This window comes from Loxodonta africana, chromosome 3, assembly GCF_030014295.1.
Source record: "Loxodonta africana isolate mLoxAfr1 chromosome 3, mLoxAfr1.hap2, whole genome shotgun sequence".
Lineage (NCBI taxonomy): Eukaryota > Metazoa > Chordata > Mammalia > Proboscidea > Elephantidae > Loxodonta > Loxodonta africana.
In genome coordinates, this window is record NC_087344.1 from 33,721,393 (window position 1) to 33,744,028 (window position 22,636).

At 48.1% G+C, this 22,636-nt stretch overlaps 1 protein-coding gene across 1 annotated transcript in view; it reads left to right on the forward strand.

The window, feature by feature from the left end:
• The window catches only part of KLHL26 (kelch like family member 26), a 33,275-nt gene that overhangs the window by 734 nt on the left and 9,905 nt on the right, over positions 1–22,636 (forward strand). The window lies entirely within an intron of this gene.

Genomic DNA, 22,636 nt, shown 5'->3' on the forward strand with positions numbered 1-22,636 from the left:
AGGAGATCCCGATGGGCAGGAAGTGTACAAGGGAGCCTGAGGGGGGAGCTGAGTGGGTACTGAGGGAAAGGGAACCAAATAGTGATGATGAGAGAGCCCTATGGTCTCAGAGATCCTGAGGGGCTGGGGTGGTCTCGGGGAGCCTGAGGATGATATGGAGTCCTGAAGGTCTAAAGAAAACACCTAGAGGGTCGTTTCTTGTGGCCCCTCCTCCCATCCCAGTGGGGTCCACCCCCTTCCCCTTCAAGCTAAAGGGATTGAAGCAAGATTTTCCAGTCAGATCAAAGGGGCAACATTCACCCTTTTTGGTCAGAGGGAGACTCCTTTCGCTTTGGCCATGTTCTGGGAAGGGGTCCGTGAACCCCTAGAATTAGCATAAAAGCTGTTGGGATTTATGTGGACATTTTTCTAGGTTTTTGGAGGCGAGGAATACCTGCCTCAGAGAGCATGACCTTCCTCCCTTTCCCCAACGGGCAAAGATGGCATGATTCAGACTCCCACCCAGGCCCCCAGGACAGCCTGTTCCTCTCACTGGCTGAGAGGGCATTTGGGCTCTCCCTCACAGGGGTGCTCCTGTACACAATCACCCCAACCAAGGAGGAGTGTGATGGCATTGGTCTGTCCCTGGGAGCTCTTCAGTTGGCTCACTGAGGACCCAGGGGGCTCTGATGGCCCCAGGTGTGTGAGTGGGGCTTTGCAGACCGGATGGAAATATGGGGGCACAGCTGGGCCAAGGCAACCCTTGCTTGTCCCAGGGAAGCTGAATGATACCAGGAGGCCTTTGGTGCTTGGACAGAGGGAGGCAAGAGCTTCTTCTGGACTGCTGGTGGGTGTGGGGAACCCAGAAGGTGTGTGGCCAGAGGAGGGACCTGCCTTCCAACTACAAACTGCACTGTGGAGCGGGGAGAGACCAGAGGATCTTGGGAGGCATTGGCCTGGTAGCGAGGAAAGGGCAAGTGAGAAGGGACAGCCAGCACCAAGTCCCTGCCTAGGGCCCTGCGGTGTAGTCACTTGGGCAAGGGTGCTTTACTCTTCTTTCCTTTTACTGACCAGCTCTGTTGAGGTGTAATTACTGACACACCACACAGTTCACCGATCTTAGCTGGACAGCTCATTGAGTTTTGATATATTTAGGGGGTTGTGCGTGTATCACTTAAAAAAAATTCAGGTTTTTAGGACGTTTCCAGAACTCCAGAAAGTTCCCCAAAGCCCATCTGCAGTCCATCTCGCTCCCACCTCCAGCCCCGGGCATACCATGGCCTGCTTTCAGTCTCTACGGTTTCGCCTTTTCTAGTAGTTTCATATGCGTTCAAGTCTCATTATCCATAGTAGTCGTGTTCTGTAAAGTCTCCAGGAATGCTGAATTAGTGAACACTGAACCATTTCTCCTGGGAAAATACAGGGGTAGGTTCTTGTGAGCCTCTGGTCACAACATTTTTGTCAACCAATCAACGAATAACTTTTATGTGTGTTTCTGTTTACAAGACACCTTATTTACTATATGGGGGCAGTAGTGGTTCAGTGGTAGAATTCTCACCTTCTATGAGGAAGAGCCATGTTCCATTCCCAGCCATTGTACCTCATGTGCAGCCACCACCCGTGTGTCAATGGATGTTGTGTGTTGCTGTGATGCTGAACAGGTTTCAGCAGAACTTCCAGACTAAGACGGAAGGCCTGGAGATTGACTTCTGAAAATCAGTCCATGAAAACCTTACGGATCACAATGGTCCAGTCTGCAACTGATGGGGATGGCACAGGATTGGGCAGCATTTGATTCTGTTGTGCATGGGGTTGGTATGAGTTGGGGGCCAACTTGATGGCAGCTAACAACAATGGCTTTTAATATATATTGTGATTTATTTACATGCAACTCACTGCCAACATCACTATAACTCATGGCTGAATAAAGCTCGTTTTTTAGCACACATATTTTCTCTGTAAGCCTTCTTGCACTTAGGAACACTAGACAGTACTTCACCACTATGTTTGGGGACCATTTTAAGTAGCAAAATCACCAATAAAAAGCACAAAAGTACAAAAAAAAAAAAAAAAGTCACTAAATGAGCTGAAACAGGAAGGCAGAGTATCTTAATTATCCGGTGGTGCTATAGCAGAAATACTACAAGCGGATGGCTTTAATAAATAGAAATTTATTCTCTCACAGTTTAGGAGGCTAGAAGTCCAAATCCAGGGCTCCAGCTCCAGGGGAAGGCTTTCTCTGCTGGCTCTGGGGGAAAGTCCTTGTCATCAGTCTTCCCCTGGTCTAGGAGCTTCTCAATGCGGGGACCCCAGGTCCAAAAGACACACTCCACTCCTGGACTCTTCTTGCTTGGTGGTAATGAGGCCCTTCTCCTCTCAGCTTGCTTTTGTCTTTTATATTTCAAAAGATTGACTTAAGATACAATCTAATCCTGTAGATTGTGCCCTGTCTTATTGCTGTAACTACCTCTAATCCTGCCTCATTAACATTGTAGAGGCTAGGATTTGTAACACATAGATAATTGCATCAGGTCACAAAATGGAGAACAACCGCACAATACTGGGAATCATGACCTAGTCAAGTTGACATGAATTTTTGGGGGACACAATTCAATCCATAACACAGATCATTGCCCTGTTCAGGTTCAGCTGAGAGTATGCGTGTTGGGTGACTCAAGTTTTTCCCCACTCTTTGCATGCCTACAAATGACCACGAAAATGCTGCGAACATTGATTTTGGGGTTATAGATAAATTTTAGTGAGTAGGCAAATTTACAACTAAAGAATCCGTGAATAATGAGGCTCAACTGAAATGGAATCAGATAATAGTTGGTCTTTTGTGCCTGGCTTCCTCCCCTTAAAATAATATTTCTGAAGTTCATAAGTAATGCTTTTTTTTTGTAATTTATTTTATTTTGTTGTTGAGAATATACACGGCAAAACACGCCAATTTTTTTCATGTACAATTCATTGACGTTAATTACATTCTTTGAGTTCTGCAACCGTTCTCCTCCTCTTCCTCCTTTGAGTTTTTCCTCCGCCGTTAATATAAACTCATTGCCCCCAAGGTTCTCCTCTAATCTTTCGAGTTGCTTTTGTCAATTTGATCCCATATAGATAGTTCATAAAGGAGCATGATGTTCAAGGCAGATAGTCTTTAGTAGTTAAGCTAAACTATTGTTTTGTTTCAAGAAGACTTCAGGGGACATTTTCTGGTTTAAGGGGAAAAGGAAGACTTTCATATCATGTTAGACAATTGTGAATATACTTCTTTGATATTCCACCAAAACTTGACAAATGTCAGTTTCTTAAAGGTTAGTTACAGTGAGGACTCAGACCATATTAATAAACTTTGTGGACTATTACATTAAAATCCACTGGTCTCTTTTGTAGTTAGAATGTATTTTTAGCCATGCATAATTTTGTAACATCATGCATTGGTCATTTGGAAAATACTAGTTCACCAAGTTATGGAGAATGTCTAGATGTTGGCATATGACATTATACAACATGAAAAAATTCACGTTTGTTAATATCACCACCTACCTCATCAGAAGAGAAGTGGTTAAGTTCATGGTGGCAGAAATGTTCTCCATAATCCTAATTTTTGCCTGAAAGCTTGAATTTTGTCACTGGCAATAAACACTGCCACTTTTTTTTTTTTTTAATTTTTATTGTGCTTTAAGTGAAAATTCACAAATCAAGTCAGTCTTCATACAAAAATTTATATACACCTTACTATATACTCCTAATTACTCTCCCCCTAATGAGACAGCCCACTTCTTCCCTCCACTCTCTCTTTTCGTGTCCATTCCACCAGCTTGTGACCCCCTCTGCCCTCTCATCTCCCCTCCAAATAGGAGATGCCAACATAGTCTCTCAAGTGTCTACTTGATCCAAGAAGCTCATTCTTCACGAGAATCTTTTTCTATCCCATTGTCCAGTCCAATCCCTGTCTGAAGAGTTGGCTTTGGGAATGGTTCCTGCCTTGGGCTAACAGAAGGTCTCGGGGCCATGACCACCAGGGTCCTTCTAGTCTCAGTCAGACCATTAAGTCTGGTCTTTTTATGAGAATTTGAGGTCTGCATCCCACTGGTCTCCTGCTCCCTCAGGGTTTCTCTGTTGTACTCGCTGTCAGGGCAGTCATCAGTTGTAGCCGGGCACCATCTAGTTCTTCTGGTCTCAGGCTGATGTAGTCTCTGGTTTATGTGGCCCTTTCTGTCTCTTGGGCTCGTAATTACCTTGTGTCCTTGGTGTTCTTTGTTCTCCTTTGCTCCAGGTAGGTTGAGACCAATTGATGCATCTTAGATGGCTGCTTGCTAGTGTTTAAGACCCTAGATGCCACTCTCCAAAGTGGGATGCAGAATGTTTTCTTAGTAGATTTTATTATGCCAATTGAATTAGATGTCCTCTGAAACCATGGTCCCCAAACCCTCGCCCCTGCTATGCTGGTCTTCGAAGCATTCAGTTTATTCAGGAAACTTCTTTGCTTTTGGTTTAGTCCATTTGTGCTGACCTCTCCTGTATTGTGTGTTGTCTTACGCTTCACCTAAAGTAGTTCTTATCTCTGCCACTAGTTTTTTGGAAGTGACAGACATTTTATTCATTTGAGAAAATGTCTGCTGAATGCTAAGTTTGAACAGCAGTAGGCTTTCTGTCAGTCATTCTTTCAAACAAAAATGGCCTTTGAAAAAAGTGGCTAGGTCAGCTCACAACTCAGTCACACAAGTGCTTTTCTGCAATTACATTATCATACTTGGATATGCAGCAAAGCACATTAAGTGTACCTCCCATTTTGTCACATAGCATAGTAAAAAGATATGTATTCCCAGAGTCAATATTTAAAACAACTAATAATATTTATCTCTTCATCAACTACATTCATAAGTGAAACCAGCATTTAAAAAAATTTTTTTTTAAACTGTGACAACTACAGTTGTACAGTTCGGTGCCTTTACCTTGATTCAGGTTAAGACACAAACTAAGATTTATTCATCAGTGGTTTTGTACCATCAGTGCAAATGTCAACACAGTAAAAAAAGCTATTAATGTCTTAGTATTACTATAAAAATATCTTTGAATTTCACTCCGAGCGCTGCTTTCACCGCATCCCAAGGATTTTGTTACGTTGTGTTTTCATTTTCGTTTAATTCTAATTAATTTTTTTTTAATGTCACTTTTGCTTTCTTCTATGACCCAATGGTTTTTTAGTAGCGTGGTATTTAGTTTCCATGAATTTATTTTTTGTTATTCTTCTTGTTATTGATTTCTAGCTTCATTCTATTATGGCCAGAGGAGACGCTTTGTATGATTTCAATCTTTCTAAATTTTTTGAAATTTACTTTATGTCCTAAAATACGGTCAGTTCTAGAGAACGATCCATGTGCATTGTGCTAGCACAAAAAGTATTTTGAAGTTACAAGTATCAGAAGCTTGTTTCATTTTGTTGCTGAGTGGTACTCCATGGTGTGGATGGACATGGTTGGTTCATCTATTTGCTATTGATAGACATTGGGTTGTTTTCATTTTTGGACATGGTTGGTTCATCTATTCGCTATTGATAGACATTGGGTTGTTTTCATTTTTGGTCATTACAAATAAAGTGACTATGAACATTCACATGGATCTCTTTGTGTGGACATCTGCTTTCATTTCTCTTGGGTAAATAACTAGGAATGAGATTATTGGGTGGTGTAACGGTGAACACACTCAGCTGCTAACTGTAAGGTTGCAGGTTCAAGTCTACCCAGAGGTACCTTGAAAGAAAGGCCTAGTGATCTACTTCTGAAAAATCAGCCATTAAAATCTTATGGAGCACAGTTCTACTCTGACACACATGGGGTTGCCATGAGTCAGAGTTGACGATAACTGACCCTGACTCGTGGAAACCTCATGCACAATGGAACAAAATGCTGCCTGGGCCTGCACCATCCCCATGATTAGTTGCAGCTTGGACTGCAGTCTTCCATAGGGTTTTCACTGACTGATTTCCAGAAGTTGATCACCAAGCCTTGCTTCCTAGTCTGTCTGAGTCTGGAAGCTCCAATGAAACCTGTTCAACATTATAGCAACATGCAAGCCTCCACTGACAGAGGGGTGGTGGCTGCGCATGAGATGCGTTGGCTGGGACTAGAACCCAAGTCTTCCACATAGGAGAGAATTCTACCACTGAACAACCAATATCTCCACTAATATGTGCTGGTATCTTACTGCAGTTTTAACTTGCATTTCCCCAATAACTAATGATACTAGACATTTTTTCAGGGGCTTATTGGCCATTCATATCTTTGGTGAAGTGTCTTTTCAAATCTTTTGCCCATTTCTTAATTGGATTATCTTCTTATTGTTGAGTTTTGAGAATTCTTTAGTCTGGGTACAAGTCTTATATCAGATAGATGATTTGCAGATTTTTTCTCCCAGGCTGTGGCTTGTCTTTTCATTTTCTTAATGGTATCTTACGCAAAGCAAAAGTTAATAATCTTGATAAGGTCCAATTTATTGAGGTTTGGCTTTTAGGGTATCACATCTAAGAAATATATGCCTAAGTGGAATTGCTTTCTTGAAAACTATCTTCTCCTATCCTGCAGAACATGCATCTACTCCCTTCCTTCCCGTCTTAGTCAAGGTTCTCTAGAGAAACAGAGCCAGTGGGACATATATATGTATATATATATATATATATATATATATATATATATATATATATGTAAGCATGTTGTTGTTGTGTGCCATCGAGTCAATTCCAACTAATAGTGACCCTATATGACAGAGTAGAACTGCCCCTTTAGGGTTTCCTAGGCTATAGTCATTCATCTTTTCTTTTTTTGTTTGTTAACATCTTTTTTGTTAAAAAGCAAAGGTGTCACCTTGATAACTAAGGTGTGCCAGACCCAAGCCATATGTCTTAGTTATCTAGTGCTGCTATAACAGAAATACCACAAGTGGATGGCTTTAACAAAAAGAAATTTATTTCCTCACAGTAAAGTAGGCTAGAAGTCCAAATTTAGGGTGTCAGCTCCAGGGCAAGGCTTTCTATCTCTGTTGGCTCTGGAGGAAGGTCCTTCTCATCAATTTTCCCTTGGACTCGGAGTTTCTCCGTGCAGGAACCCCAGGCCCAAAGGATGCACTCTCCTCCCGGCACTGTTTTCTTGGCGGTATGAGGTCCCCTGTCTCCCTGCTCACTTCTCTCTTTTATATCTCAAAAGAGATTGGCTCAAGACACAATTCAATCTTGTAGATTGAGTCCTGCCTCTTAACGTAACTGCTGCCTAGTCCACCTCGTTAATTTCATATAGGATTTACAACACAAGGAAAAATCACATCAATCACAAAATGAAGGACAACCACACAACACTGGCAATCATGGCCTAACAAAGTTAACACATATCTTTGGGGGACACAATTCAATCCATGACACACATGGTATTTTCAGTTGCCTCATGTGTATGCGAAAGCTGGGCGATGAAAAAGAAAGACCAAAGAAGAATTCTTGCATTTGAATTATGGTGTTGACAAAGAATACTGAATAGCATGGACGGCCAGAAGAACAAACAGTCTGTCTTGGAAGAAGTACAGTGAGGATGCTCCTTCTCATTCTTGTTGTTGTTAGGTGCCGTCAAGTCAGTTCTGACTCATAGCGACACTATGTACCACAGAACAAAACACTGCCTGGTCCTGCGCCATCCTCACAATCGTTGTTGTGCTTGAGCCCACTGTTGCAGCCACTGCGTCAATCCGTCTCATTGAGGGTCTTCCTCTTTTCTGCTGACCTTGTACTTTACCAAGCATGATGTCCTCCTCTAGGGACTAATCCCTCCTGATAACAATGTCCAAAGTATGTAAGACACAGTCTCGCCATCCTTGCTTCTAAAGAGCGTTCTAGTTGTACTTCTTCCAAGACAGATTTGTTTATTCTTTTGGCAGCCCGTGGTATAGTCAATATTTTTCACCAAAACCACAATTCAAAGGTGTCAATTCTTCTTCGGTCTTCCTTATTCATTGTCCAGCTTTCACATGCATGTGATGTGATTGAAAATACCATGGCTTGGGTCAGGTGCACCTTAGTCTTCAAGGTGACATCTTTGCTTTTCAACACTTCAAAGAGGTCCTTTGCAGCAGATTTGCCCAATGCAGTGCGCCTTTTGACTTCTTGACTGCTGCTTCCATGGGTGTTGATTGTGGATCCAAGTAAAATGAAATCTTTGACAACTTCAGTCTTTTCTCCGTTTATCATGATGTGGCTTATTGGTCTAGTTGTGAGGATTTTTGTTTTCTTTATGTTGAGGCGTAACCTGTACTGAAGGCTGTGGTCTTTGATCTTCATCAGTAAGTGCTTCAAGTCCTCTTTACTTTCAGCAAGCAAGGTTGTGTCATCTACTACATAACATAGGTTGTCAATGAGTCTTCCTCCAATCCTGATGCCTCAATTCTTCTTTGTATAGTCCACCTTCTTGGATTATTTGCTCAGCATACAGATTGAGTAGGTATGGGAAAGGCTACAACCCTGACGCACACCTTTCCTGACTTTAAACCACTCAGTATCCCCTTGTTCTGTCTGAACAACTGCCTCTTGATCTGTGTACAGGTTCCTCATGAGCACAATTAAGTGTTCTGGAATTCCCATTCTTCGAAATGTTATCCATAATTAGCTGTGATTCACACAGTCGATGCCTTTGCATAGTCAATAAAGCACAAGTAAACATCCTTCTGGTATTCTCTGCTTTCAGCCAAGATCCATCTGACATCAGCGATGATATCCTTTGTTCCACATCTTCTTCTGAATCAGGCTTGAATTTCTGGCAGTTCCCTGTCTATGTACTGCTGCAGCTGCTTTTGAATGATCTTCAGCAAAATTTTGCTTGCATTGGATATTAATGATATTATTTGATAATTTCCACATTTGGCTGAAACCTCTCTGCCATGGGTGACCCTGCTGGTATCTGCATACTGGTGGCATAGCTTCCAGCATCACAGCAACATGCAAGCCCCCATAGTATGAGAAACTGACAGACATGTGGGGGAGAATGCTCCTTAGAAGTAAGGATAGCGAGACTTTGTCTCTCTTACTTTGGACACATTAACAGGAGGGACCAATCCCTGGAGAAGACATCATGCTTGGTAAAGTAGAGGGTGAGCAAAAAAAGAGGAAGACCCTCAATGAGATGGATTGACACAGTGGCTATAATGGGCTCAAACATACCTACTATTGTGGGAATGGCACAGGACTGGGGAATGTTTTGTTCTGTTACACATAGGGGTCACTATGATTTGGAACCAGCTTGATGGTTTTCTAGTGTTGCTATAACAAATACCACAAAATGGATGGCTTTAACAAACAAATTTATTTTCTCACAGGTTAGGAGGCCAGAAGTCCAAATTCAGTGTGGTGGTTCTAGGAGAAGGATTTCTTTCTCTGTCAGCCCTAGAGGAAGGTCCTTGTCTCTTTGAGCTTCTGCTCCTGAGTAATCCTCACGTGGCTTAACGTCTCTCTTACCCCACATCTTTTCTTTTCATTTGCTTGTTTAATCTTTTTGTATCTCAAAAGAGAGTGACTCAAGACACACTCTACATTAATCCCGTCCATTAACATAACAAAGACAACCCATTTCCAGATGGGATTATAACCATAAGGATAGAGGTTAGGATTTACAAAAACCCACTGCCTTTGAGTCCATTCCGACTCATAGCGACCCTATAGGTCAGAGTAGAACTGCCCTGTAGAGTTTCCAAGGGGTGCCTGGCGGATTTGAACTGCAGACCTTTTGGATTTACAACACATATTTTTGGGGGACACAATTCAGTCCATAAGATTCCACCCTTTGACCCCCCAAAATTCATGTCCTTGCCACATATAAAACACATTCACCCTATCACATCTTCCCAAAAGTCAAAAATCAACTTCAAGTTCAAAATCTCATCTTCTGAATCATCTAAATGAAATATAGGTGAGACCTTAGGCATATTCCATCCTTGGGCAAAATTTCTTTTCCTCTGAAAGCCTAGAGAATATAGGTTATTTGCTTCCAAAATACAGTGGTGAAATAGGCACACATGTACAAATGATGTCGGGGTGGCGTCTGACCTTCTCTAATTTCACAAATGGGAAGGAGAATCAAGATCAACAGCCCAAGGCAGATTCCTATGAGGTGGAGATCAGTCATACCTCCTGTCTCCACCATCTTTACCAATTCTGACACCAACCCGCACTCCATGGCCCTCTCTCCTTTTCTGCTGACTTTGGTAAATTGTTGCAGTGGCCACACAGAACTCAAAGACCATACTCACAGTTAAGGAGTTTATTAGGGAAGTAACAGGATACAATTCAGGTTCAGGAACACTCAGGATACAGTTCTTCCATTGGGACAGCCTCTTTCCAGCCATGCCTACAGGCCACCCCTCTCTGGCCACTTGGCCTCTGCCCTGCTTGGGTGTTAAAAAACTCTTTTAGCTCTCCCAATAAGTGCCTACAGGCACCTCACTCTGCCAGTAAGCCTTGGCCTGAAGGCACTCAGCTTTCTTGCTCCGTGGGCTGGGTCATCTCCTGATTCTGCTGCTGCTGTTTCTCTGCTGCTATTTCTCACCATTTTCTGTGTTACAGCTCTCTCTCTTTAGGTCTCCTGGCTCCAGAAGCTTCTCAATGCAGGGATCTCAGGCCCAAAAGACGTGCTCCACTCCTAGCTCTTCTTTCTTAGTGGTGGTGAGATCCTCTCCTCTTGCCTCTGGGATGGCTCGTTTTAAGCCTACCAGGATGGCAAAACTGACCAATCCCTTTGTTAGGGTTCTATAGACCTTATTTGCATGGTCCCACCCCCACACGGGTATCATTACCTTTATTTGCATTATTAGCAAGCTGTCCAATTCCCTTGGTGGGCCCCAATTACCTTATTTGCATAGTCCCACCCCGTTACTTGGATGGGAGTTACAAGACCCTGGCAAGAAGGCCATATAAAAGCAATCCATTACATTGCAACAAGGTATATATTTCCATTACGAATAGGCGAAATTGGAGGGAAAAAGGAGCGATAGGCGCCAAGGAAGCCCAAATCCCAGCAGAACAAATTACATTAGGTCTCAGATCTTGAAAATAATCCTCTGTACTCTGAGACCATCTGGCAACGGCCCCACCAGAATCTGGGTTTTGGCCATGCCCTTTGGATTCTGGGTGGAGGCCCCTCAGCCCTGGGCTTCAGCTCTGCCGTCCAGGTGCGCCAGGATGGCAACTCTGCTTCCTTGGCTTGGCTGGCCCCATTCTCCTAGTCCATCTGAGTGGAGGCCCCACCCCCTTGATCCTGGCAGCCCCTGTTCTTCTGCCCTTGGGACATGGAAGCCTGCCACCTCAGCTTTGGGCTGTGGTCCCATCCCCCAGCATACCTTAATGGCAGCCCCACACTCTGGAACCAAGTTGGTGAAGATTTGACTCTTTGAAACCTAGGAGGCTGTGGCCCTACCGTTTGAGATCCAGGAGGTTATGGCCCCACCCTTTGAAACCAAGAAGGCCCTACTTTCCATGGATGGTTCTTTTCTTTTCTTGCAGGACGACAGATGTAGCTTCTTTGGCCCTTTCCTGCGTGTAGAACTCCAAGAAGAGACGGCATTCTCTCCACTCTTTCTCTGTCCCCTTTAGTCTAAGCTGATGGATTTTCTGCTGTGGTAATTGGTTAGATCCATCAGTCACAGGCTTAATCCGTTTAATAAAAGTTTCGTAGCCACATCCTTGGTGAAAACCCTAGGACATTTGTCCTTAGTTTGTACAACAGAATTTTCCAAATCTTTAAGTTTTTTTTTTTTTTCATTTCGCGCAGTTCATATTTAAGTCCATCTCTTTCCTCTCACATTTTACTATAAGCAGCAAGGAGAAACCACATGTCCCCTTTAAGATCTTACTTAGAAATCTTATCAGCCAGAAATTCAAGATCATCACAAGTTCTATCTTCCACCAAACATCTGAACGTAATTCAGACAAGTTCTTTGCCACTGCTTAAAAAGTATCACCCTTCCTCCATTGTCCAATCACATATTCATCATTTTCCTTTAAAGCCTCACCAGAAGCACATTTAATGCCTACATTTCCAGCAGCGTTCTGTTGCTGGTGCTATATGTATTCTCTAAGATGACAGAGACTTTCTTTGTAACTCTCCTCACTTCCTTCTGAGCCTTCACCAGAATTGCCCTTGATGCCCATAGTTCTACCAACAGTCTCTTCAAGGCAATCTAGGCTTTTCCTATTAGGCACCTTAAAACTCTTCTGGCCTCAACCCATTACCTAATTCCAAAACTGCTTCCACATTTTTGGTGTCTGTTAGAGCAGCATCCCACTCTTCTGGTACCAAATTCTTAGTTATCTAGTGCTGCTGTAACAGAAATACCAGAAGTGAATGACTTTAACAAACAGAAATCTATTTTCTCACGATTTAGGAAGCTAGAAGTCTGAATTTAGAGCACCAGCTCTAGGGGAAAGCTTTCTCTCTCTGTAGGCTCTGGAGGAAGGTACTTATCTCTTCAGCTTCTGCTGCTTGGTTCTTTGGAGATCTGCATGTGTCTTGGCATCTATTTTACCCCATCTCTGCTTCTTTCACTTGCTTGTTTAGTCTGTTTTATATCTAAAAAGAGATTGACTCAAGACACAGCATACTCTAATCCTGCCTCATTAACGTACCAAAGACAACCCATTTCAAAATGAGGTTATAACCACAGGCATAGAGGTTATGATTTACAACATGTATTTTTGGGGGACACAATTCAATCCATAATAGCACTTAAAAACAACAACAGTCTTTATGGGAGCTGATCACCAGGCCTTTACTCCCATGGAGCTGCTGGGTGGGTTTGAACCGCCAACCTTTCAGTTAGCAGCCAGGCGTTTAACCATTGCACCACCAGGGCTCTGACATATGTGTATATATGTGTGTACGTGTATGTATATATGTATATTAATACATATATGTGGGTATGTGTAGGAGCCCTGGTGGCACAGTGGTTAAGAGCTTGGCTGTTAACCAAAAGGCTGGCAATTCAAATCCATCAGCTGCTCCTTGGAAACCCTATGGGACCATTCTACTTTGTCTTATAGGGTCTCTATGAGTGAAAATCAAGTCGATTGCAATGGGTTTGGTTTTTTGGTGTATATATGGGGAGGGAGGGGTGAAGAGATGGATGTTTACTTTAAGGAAATGGCTCATGCAGTTGTGGGGGCTGGCAAGTCCCAAATCTGTGGGTCGGGGGTAGGCTAGAGACCTCTGTTGGCTCACAGGATTATGGGGCTGGCAAATCCAAAATCGCTGGTCAGGTTGCAGGCCAGAGACTTCTGCAGGCTTATGTCCCAAGATTGACAGGTCAGGTGACAAGAAGAGTGGAGGGCTGAGAGAAAAAGCTTTGCCAGAACATCCATTTATATTCTGGAGGCAGGCCACACCCATAAAGAAACTCTCCTTTCAACTCTTTGACTAATCACATCAGATCACATCATGGAAGGTGGTTACCAGTCCAGCGTCTGCCAAACTACTGATAATCATAACTTAGCCAAGTTGACACATAACATTAATCATCACATTCCTACCCCAGTGGAAAATCCCAGTTGTCTAGAGTACCCGCGGGGTGTCCTATTCCTTCTGCACTAGTGTGAGGAGAAGGTCCAGAGCCCCTAATGTGACAAGATGGAGCAAGCAGAAGAGGAGCAGGTTTTGAGGGAAATTGTATTAGGTTCTTTTCCCAAGGGTCCTTTTGAAATGTAGAGGTCTTTGTAGCATCGTTCGTTTGTTCATGTCTTCATTTAGGCCAAATGAGCCAGCCAGGGCTGGTACAAGACACCCCTCTGCTCACCCTGACCTACACAGGGTACGTTCGTCCTCATCTCTTAGACTCCAAGGCCATGTCCTCTCAGAGCCGCCTGCCTGGGCTGCCCCAGCTCAAGTAGCCCCCAGAACACATCTGTCACCGTGTTGTGTATTCTTTTTTTTTTAGGTCAAATTTACATGACACAAAATTAACCATTTTAAAGAGAACAATTCAGCGGCATTCAGCGCATTTACAGTGTTGTGCAACCACCACCTCTATTTAGTTCCAGAACTTTTTCTTCCTCCCAGAGAAACCCCAGTTACTCCTTCCCAACCCCTCAAACGACCAATCTGCCTTCTGTCTCTATGAATTTGTCTGTTCTGGACATTTTGTATCAACGGAATCATACAATATGTGGCCTTTAGTGCCTGACTTCTTTCACTGAGCACGTTTTTGAGGTTCACCCACGTGCATCAGTTCTGTATGTGGCTGAGTAATATTCTATTGTGTGGATGGACCACTTTGTACTTGTCCATTCATCTGTTGATGGACACTTGGGCTGTTTCCACCTTTTGGCTCTTGTGAATAACGCTGCTATGAACGTCAGGTTTCTGCTTGCATCCCTGCTTTCAGTCCCTATCGGTATATACCTAGGAGTGGAATTGCTGGGTCATGTGATTGTAATACATTCTTTTTTAATTAAAAAAAAATTTTATGTATTTTGTTGAGAACATACACAGCAAACATACACCAGTTCAACAATTTCTCCATGCACAATTCACTGACATGGATGACATTATTCGAGTTGTGCAGCCATTCTCATCTTTTTCTGTGTTGTTCCTCCCCTGTTAACATAAACTCACTGCCCCCTAAAATTCCTATGTAATCCTTCGAGTTGCTTTTGTGAATTTGACCCCATATAGATAGTTCTTAAAAGAGCACAATGCTTAAGGCAGACATTTTTTACTAGTTAAGCTAAATTATTGTTTGGTTTTAAGACTCCAGGGGATATTTTTGGTTTAAGGTTTAAAGATTATCTCAGGGCAATAGTTTCGGGGGTTCACCCAGGGTTGTGGTATATTCTTGACCACGCTGATCACCTCCTAAAATTATTTGTTGTATTTACTTGTGTAAGTTCCATGTGAGTGGAGAGTATATATGTTTTGTGCTGTCTCGTACACCTAGAACACAGGCAGGCACATGTTTGGTCAGTATTGCAGGTGGGATGGAAGGTTAAGGAGGTAGTTGGATGATAGATGGCTGAAGAGATGTAAGGGGGGCTGGGTAGATGGATGGAAAGATTGTTAGGGATGGAAGGGAGGATGAATGGGGATGGTTGGGGGATGGGGAATGGATGAAGGAATAGGTGGATGGATGGATGGATGGATGGATGGATGGATGGATGGATGGATGGATGGATGGATGGATGGGTGGGTGGGTGGGTGGGTGGGTGGGTGGATGGATGGATGGATGGATGGATGGTGGGTTGGATGGGGGATGGGTGAGCGAATGGTGAGAGGTTGGGAGATGGTAGATGGATGAGAGTGGATAGGGTTAGAAGGGAGAATGGATGGAGGATGGTTGGGAGATGGATGGAGGGATGAAAGAGGATGGACGGTGGGACAGGAATAGTCTCCTGTTCTCTGGGGCTTGCAGGCTGTTGGACCAAGGCCTCTGTTGGGATTAGACTGGGCCCCTACCTTCTCTGGGAGGCTTGGGCTGATGAGCGGAAGGCCTGTCCATGAGGCTGGTTCTCTGGCCTGCTGGGCAGTGCCTGCATCTGCCTTTTTGTCCCGTGAAGGCTCTGCTGTCTGGCCAAGGCCAGGGAGGCTCCTGTTCCCCCTTGGCCCTCTCAGCGACACCACCACAACTCCAGCAGCATCCCCAGGAGGGACTGTGCTCCCCTACGTCCCACCGCCTCCGGTGTTATATAACTTGTTTGTTCCAACTTCCCTTTTCTACAATCCAGAGGGAGAAAAAGTAAGAGAGAAGCCTATTCTCTTTCCCCTCTCGAGGGACCCACAAAACCCCGGCTGCTGAGTGGAGATGGCCATTAATGATGGCGCTGAGCCTTGGAGAGGACGCGGCTGCTGAGACTGGGGGTTTGCATAAGGAGGTGGGGTCCTTGCTGCAGGTCCACATCCACACAAAAGACACTTGTTCTCTAACAGCCGCCTCCCATCTCAGGCTGCGGGGAGGAGGCTGGTGTCCACACCGGCTGTCATGGGGGGAGGCGGAATTCTCCCAGGATTCGCATGCCCCAGCTAGAGTACCATGGCATGAGGTCCAGTGGCTGAGTTCCGGAGATTTCCAGAGTGTTCTGGAGGAGCTTTCTCGCCCGCGGCATTGTTTGCATCTTTTCAGACGTCAGGCCTTAGGCATCCTTGCTCCTCCGCCCATCATCTCTGAAGATTCTGGACATGGCCCAATCTCACCGAAACATGCCACTCCTGGGTGTGAGGTAGGAGTGGGGACGTGCAGATGCCCTGTGGGCAGCCGGTGCTGGACTGCTGAGGTGTCTGCCAGGGCCTTCTGACCAGGATAGGTGGGCATGGCTTGTTTAGACTTTCTTAACGGCCCCCCTTTTCCCTCAGATTATCTCCCCCCAGGCCCTAAGTCTCCAGAAGAGTCCACTCCACCCCCTGCTGGGGAGACTAGGCTGGTGCAGCCTCCCAAGAAGGTTCTAGGTCCTTTGACCTTGTCCTCTTTTCAGCGGGAGAGAAGGGCCTGGTTTTGACCCTTCAGAGCCTGGACTTGACCTCTCTTAGGAAGTGTGGGAAGGGCTGGTGGGTGCCACATCTGGCCCACATGCCTCTGGGCTCTCCTTCCATCATGTGTGAGCAGGGCCAGGTGCCCAGGCCCAATCCCAGACCTGACGGGCACTTGCTAGGTGGCTGGTCCATCATGTCACTCTGCATGCTTCAGATCATCAACTGGGGATGGATGACTTGCTGCCTACCAGACAGGGTTATAGGTTGTGGGGGTGAACAGAGCCATGTGAAAATGGCACTTAGATTGGCGCCCGGCACATCATAGGTGCCGGAAATCTCCGGAACTCAGCCACTGGACCTCATGCCCGAGGTATTCTAGCTGGGGTGTGCGAATCCTGGGAGAATTCTGCCTCCACCCATGACAGCCTGTGTGGACGCCAGCCTCCTCCCCGCAGCATGAGATGGGAGGGGGCTGCTAAAGAACAAGTGTATTTTGTGTGGATGTGGACCTGCAGCAAGGACCCCACCTCCTTACGCAAGCCCCTAGTCTCAGCATGTCAGAGGCTCGATGACGTGTCACTCCTGGCGGGGGGGAGGGCCACTGTCAGCGTCCTATCTCAGTGATGCGTCCATGAGAAGGGAGAGGATGTTAGTCGGAACCACTGGGAGGATGGTGGCTGTGAGGGAGGTGGTGGCAGGCTGTCAGAGGAGAGTGCAAAGTCTTCTCAGGGCTGTGTCTGGCTGAGTCACCTCGTGGCATCTGAGAGAGCAGAACCCAGAGCACAAGCTGGGCAGTCTTATGGCTGCCAGTTGGGAGCAGTTTGAATCTGGAGTGAGGAGCAGGTGCTGGGCTGGGGTGGGTCACGTTCAGGTCCTCATCTGCCCCCATGCAACTGAGCTACTCCCTGGGGTGGTGGTTGTGTGCGGGAGGGGAAGGCCGCCCGCTCCTGCACTCTGGGAAGATCCCATCCCGTGAGCTGCTGACGTCAGGCCACCCTGAAAACAGCCTCCCCCTGTGTGTGTGGTGTGGTCTCTCACAGCTGGCCCCTCTTCACCCAGTAGCATCGTTCCCTGGAGTGGCCTTTTTGTTTCCGGTCTATCTTCTGGGGAAGAAAGTCTTTACATGTCTAAGCTATTGGCACCTGTCTCCAGGGAGCAGCCCAGCGTGGTCCCCCCTCCATTAATGGTGGGCTTCTTATTGCCAGTGGGGCTAGACCAAAGGGAACCACACTTTACAAAGTGAGGCTGCCCTTGCGCTCCTCACGTTGGGCTTGGGGACGTTTCAGATGTCTGAATGAAGGCCCTGGAGGGGAAGGAGGAGGAAGTGGAGGCCAGGAAGGACGGGGAGGGCTTTCCTGTGGTGTCCGGTGAGGCCTGGCGTTCCCAGCTCCTTCCCTGTTGGTTGGGGTTTACTCAACACCTTTCTCTTCTGTCCAATGGTGGCTGTGCTCCTACTGGACTTTAGTCCTGGTGCCCCCTTGGCTGCAATGTTGCACCTCCAGCCATTTGCATGGTTCTTGTTAGAACTTGGCCACTGTATGTGTCCCCTGCCCCGTTTGCTGCCCCTACAGTGTGTCCCCGCAGGCCCCTGTAGGATGTGCGTCCCTGAGGGCAGCCTTTCCTGGTGCTGGTTGCTGTAGGGGCCTGTGGTCCGACTAACAACCCAGGAAGCTCCCCACACACGGCCTGGCAAGGGGTCTGTGAGGGAGAGGATCCTCACGTCACTGACCTGGAAGGGTCTGGTTAGAACCAGCAGAAATTTCCAGATCTGTTGTCAGCCTGTGAACCCCAAGTACCGCTCTGGAGCACAGTCCAGTGCTGTGTGTTCGGGACGAGCATGCACAGCCGCGCCTCTGTCCAGCTGTCTGGCGCGGGGAGCGGAGCCCTTGGGCTCCCCACCGGCAGATCCACCCTCTCTGGTAGCTGGCCTGCAGCTGTGCGGAAGGACGAGCTCTCTTAACACTTGTTAAACCTGGGCCTGAGCCCCTTCCTCTCCCCACCCTCTTTCACGCCTCTCTGGAGAGGTCTGCACTGTGTTCCTGGGCGCTCCGGCGCTGAGTAGGCTGCACCACCCAGCACTCCCCTTGCAGAGCTGCTTTGGTGCCCGGCCGCCTGGATTCCAGACCCCTTGGTTCACCTGGGTGCATTGCCACCCTGCACATGGGAAATGCTGTGATTCAGGAGGAAGTGATCGGCACCACGGTGGGGCGGAGGGGACTGACTGGAGACCTTCCTGTGAGGGAACGGCTTCCGGAATTGAACGCACTCAGCCCGCCTGGATGAAGTCCTGGGGGGATCTCGGGGCTTTTAAAGGCCACATGGGGGTTGCCCGAGGATCATGGCTGAAGATGTTTTCCAACGAAGACGCCACAAGTGTGAAATTCCGCAGGGTCAATGATGGAATGGAGCGGGAGTGGCCTGAGCCCGTATCCGGAGAGCTTTTCTCCACAGGATGAGAGAATGTGAGCAGCCCGCAGAAAGAAACATCAAGCAGAAGGACATGCGGTCATCCGGAACCTTCTGCCCCTGGAGCCGAGAGGGGGTCTCCCTGATGCGGGACTTAGGGGGCGGGTGAGGTAGTCCAAGGCAACACACATGAGGTGACCCTCCCCCTCCGTGTTCACCTATGTCCTCTAAGTGGGAAACTTCCAGAACTGAAGCTGGAGTTGGAGCCGTGGGTTTTCACTGATAGTCTAGCCAGCCCTGAGAGGGCTCTTTTCCTTTTTTTCCCTCTTCCTGAGGACCTGCTTGTTCAGCCCGTGTAGCTCTGTCATGAGAGGGGGACCGAGGCTGCCTGCCCGCCTGCCAGCTCGGGCAGAGGGGGCACAAATGTTTACTTCGCACGTGAGTCACTCTTACAAACGGTTGTTTTTTCCTTGCTGAGCCCGACGGTGGCGGCCGGCCGGCCCGCAGTTCCAGCCTGAGTCACGCTAACCAGGATTCAGCGATGAGAGCCACTGACCTTTGGCGTGGGTCGGAGTGCTGACCTTTCCCTGGGCGGTGTCGTGGAGGGCCCAGAGCCCGCGATCTCGTCAGAGGCAGGCAGGGCTAGGCTGGGTGTGGCTGCCGCCCACTCACTCTGGGAGGTGTCCCCAACCCCCCAGGAAGCTTGAGTGCAGATGATGGAGAGACAGGCTAAAGCGTTGACACTACGGGCCGGCGGCCGGTCTGGAATGCTGTGGATGAAGCCCTGGACCTGAGGCGCCTGACTTCAAAGGCTCTTTTTGTTACAAGAGCCAGAAACTTGACTCCGTGTTTGTGGTTAGAAAACAAAAGTTCAACTTAAACAGATACGTGGACAGCAGTGTTCAGAGTAGCACTCTTCATAACAGCCAAGTGTGCCTCAGTGGATGAATGGATAAACACAATGTGGCCCATCCACACAATGGAATATTATTCTTCCGTGAGAAGGAATGAAGCTCTGATACATGCTACGACACGGATGAACCTCGAACACATAATGCTCAGTGAGAGAAGCCAGACCCAAAGGCCATAGTGTATGATTCCACTGTGTCCAGAACAGGCAAATCCATAGAGACAGAAAGTGGACTAGTGGTTGTCAGGAGGTGGACAGGGAGTGACTGTCAGTGGGTACGGGGTCTCCTCTTGGGCTGATGAGAATGTTCTGGAACTAGATAGAGGTGGTGGTTGCACAACATGGTGAATGAAGTTTATTGTTCACATAAACTTCACACAAGGAGAGTTCTAGTGTTAGGGATGTTGGGTTGTAGGGCTCAGTTCTGATGTCACTCTTGGGAGGGCACTGCCCACTGAGTGGCCCCAAACTCCATGCATTCTTCCAGCCCAGCACCCTAGGAAGGCGAGTTTTCCTCCTGGTGCCTCTAACAAAAGTTCAGGGGAAGGTTGTGACTGGATCAGCTGGACCATACCCTCATCCTGGGACCTGATTGGATCAGCTGGGCCACACCCCCATCCTCAGACCAGTCACCACAGTGGGGGTGTGGGGCACTCTGGTTGGCTGTGCTGGATCACATGTCCCCTTCAGCCCACGGATGGAGTCTACCTGACCGTCATCACTGGACTGGGAATGGAGGAGAGGAGCTTCCCTAAGGAAAATGGGGACCCTTGCCAGAAAGGGGACATTAGGTACTGCCAAAGCGAAGATGTTCACCGCAGGTCCCTTCCAAAAGCCGAGCCATGGGGTGAGCCTTGTGGTACCTGGCCCCTCCCTTCCTTGTCTTCCTAGGGACCTCCACTCCAGCCCCCTGAGCCGTCCTTCCTTGGCTGTGAGCAAGGCACTCTTGGAGAGCTGACCTTTGGGTGTGGGAGGGTGATGTGGCTCGTTCCTGCTGGGCCCTCCGATAGCCTCAGCTCCTAGCGTCCTGTTGCTGTCTGCAGGGACATACAGGCAAGAGCCAGGCGCATCATGAGGCAATAGTCCCAGAAAATGACCACCATGAGGCAGATGGAGCAGACGATGGCAGTCGGGGCATGTCCATGGGAGCTGGGCTACTCTTGGGGCGATGTCAAGTGGGTGCTGGTGTGGGCAAGGAGGGTGAGAGTGGTGGGAGGGAACAAGCATGACTCCGCCCCTGCTCCCTGCCTGGTGTACTTGCCCCCCACCGGTGGACACTTGCAGACCGTCCTAGGGGAGCGCCGATGGGCCTTTGCACTGATTTCCTGCTTTAGTTATTGCTGAGCATGTTGGAGAATAGGCAGTTTAGGGTGGGAGTGTGGAATAACCTCCCTAACTGCGGACACCCACAAAGAGAGCTCGGATTGGTGTCCCTCCCAGCCTTCTGTCTCTGTCTTTGTCTCCCCCAAACCCCAGGTCTCTGTCACCCTCTCTCTGAGTCTCTGTCCCCTTCTCTCTGGGTCTCTGTTCTTCTCTGGGCCTCTCTCCTCTCTCCCTGGGCTTCTGTCCTCTCTCTCTGGGTCTTTGTCTCCTCTCAAGGGTCCCGACAGTGCTTTCTGAGGACCCTTCTGTGCCTGTGATCTAGTCCTTGCCTGGGTGGAGGCTGGTGCGGTAGAGGCTCTCAGTTGTCCTTATGCCCCCACCCACCCCGAGGTGAGGGTCTTTCTGTCTGCCGGCCCAGGCAAGCTGTGGCTGGCAGATAGCAGGCTGTGCTGCCGCGTTCCATGGGCCACACAGATAATCACCCAGAGTTGGCCTTGACAGCGGAGGTGCCCGCTGTGAAGGGAAGTGAGGGGGTTTGCTGTTGAACAGTACCTCAGAGGATGTTACTAGGGCCAAAGGCCCAGTATTGGGCTGCATATGGGGGGAAGGGCTGCACACCCCAAGCTTATGTTCCTATGGTGTTCTTTCTGTCCTACCCCCCCGCCCCACGTTCCATGAAGAGACTATTTCAGGGCCCCTGTCCTTTCCTGTAAGGCCAGGGCGCTGACCTCAGAAAGCATGGCCAGCAGCTGCATCTCCTCCCCTCGGGAGCACTCACTCACCTGGCAGGTACTCGTTCCCTGGCCCCCTCCCCCGGCCAGTCAGGTCTCACCTTGGGACTCCCCTCCCCTAGGAGCACTGTCCCCGCGGGTGTGACCCTGTGGTGCTGTGCATGCCCCCCCAGGTGTGGCCTGGATCCTCCAAAGAGATGCCGAGGTGAGTAGTTGACTCTGGAGAGAACCCCAGGAAGCACAAGAGAGAGGAGGGAAGGAGCCTGGGTAGGAGTGCCAGCTAAAAGCAGGTGATCCTGTGGGCAACAGACTCAGGCCTGGGTGGTAGGGTGACCTGCCACAGAGCAGCCCTCCGGTACAGCCCTGAGCTAGACAGAGCTGATCCTGGGTGAGGGGAGCATGGGTATGCGGGGAACTCTGCCTCTTAGGGGTCCACCCAGACCTTGGGCACGGCCCCTGGGCGGGCAATGGGCGGCCCCCCAGAAAGGCCCTGACCCGGACCTGACGCATCGGCTCCGATGACTCACGTGTGGGGATGGTGATGGTGGCCGTCTGGAGGCTTGGGCCGCCGCCGCCTTCCTGGGAGCCAGCCCGTGCCGCCGCCCCCTGTCTGGGCGGCCTGAGTAATGGGTCGTCAGTCTGATGGCCGCAGGGCGGGGGGGGACTTAGTCATCGCTGGGCTCCCTGCCCTCCTGCCACCCCTGCCTGGCTGGCCGCCCTCTCTGTCTTTGTGTGGGGGACTCAGTCCCCTGTAGCTCCCCTATCCCCTGACTGGTCTCTGGGGGCAGTGGAGCCTGGGATAT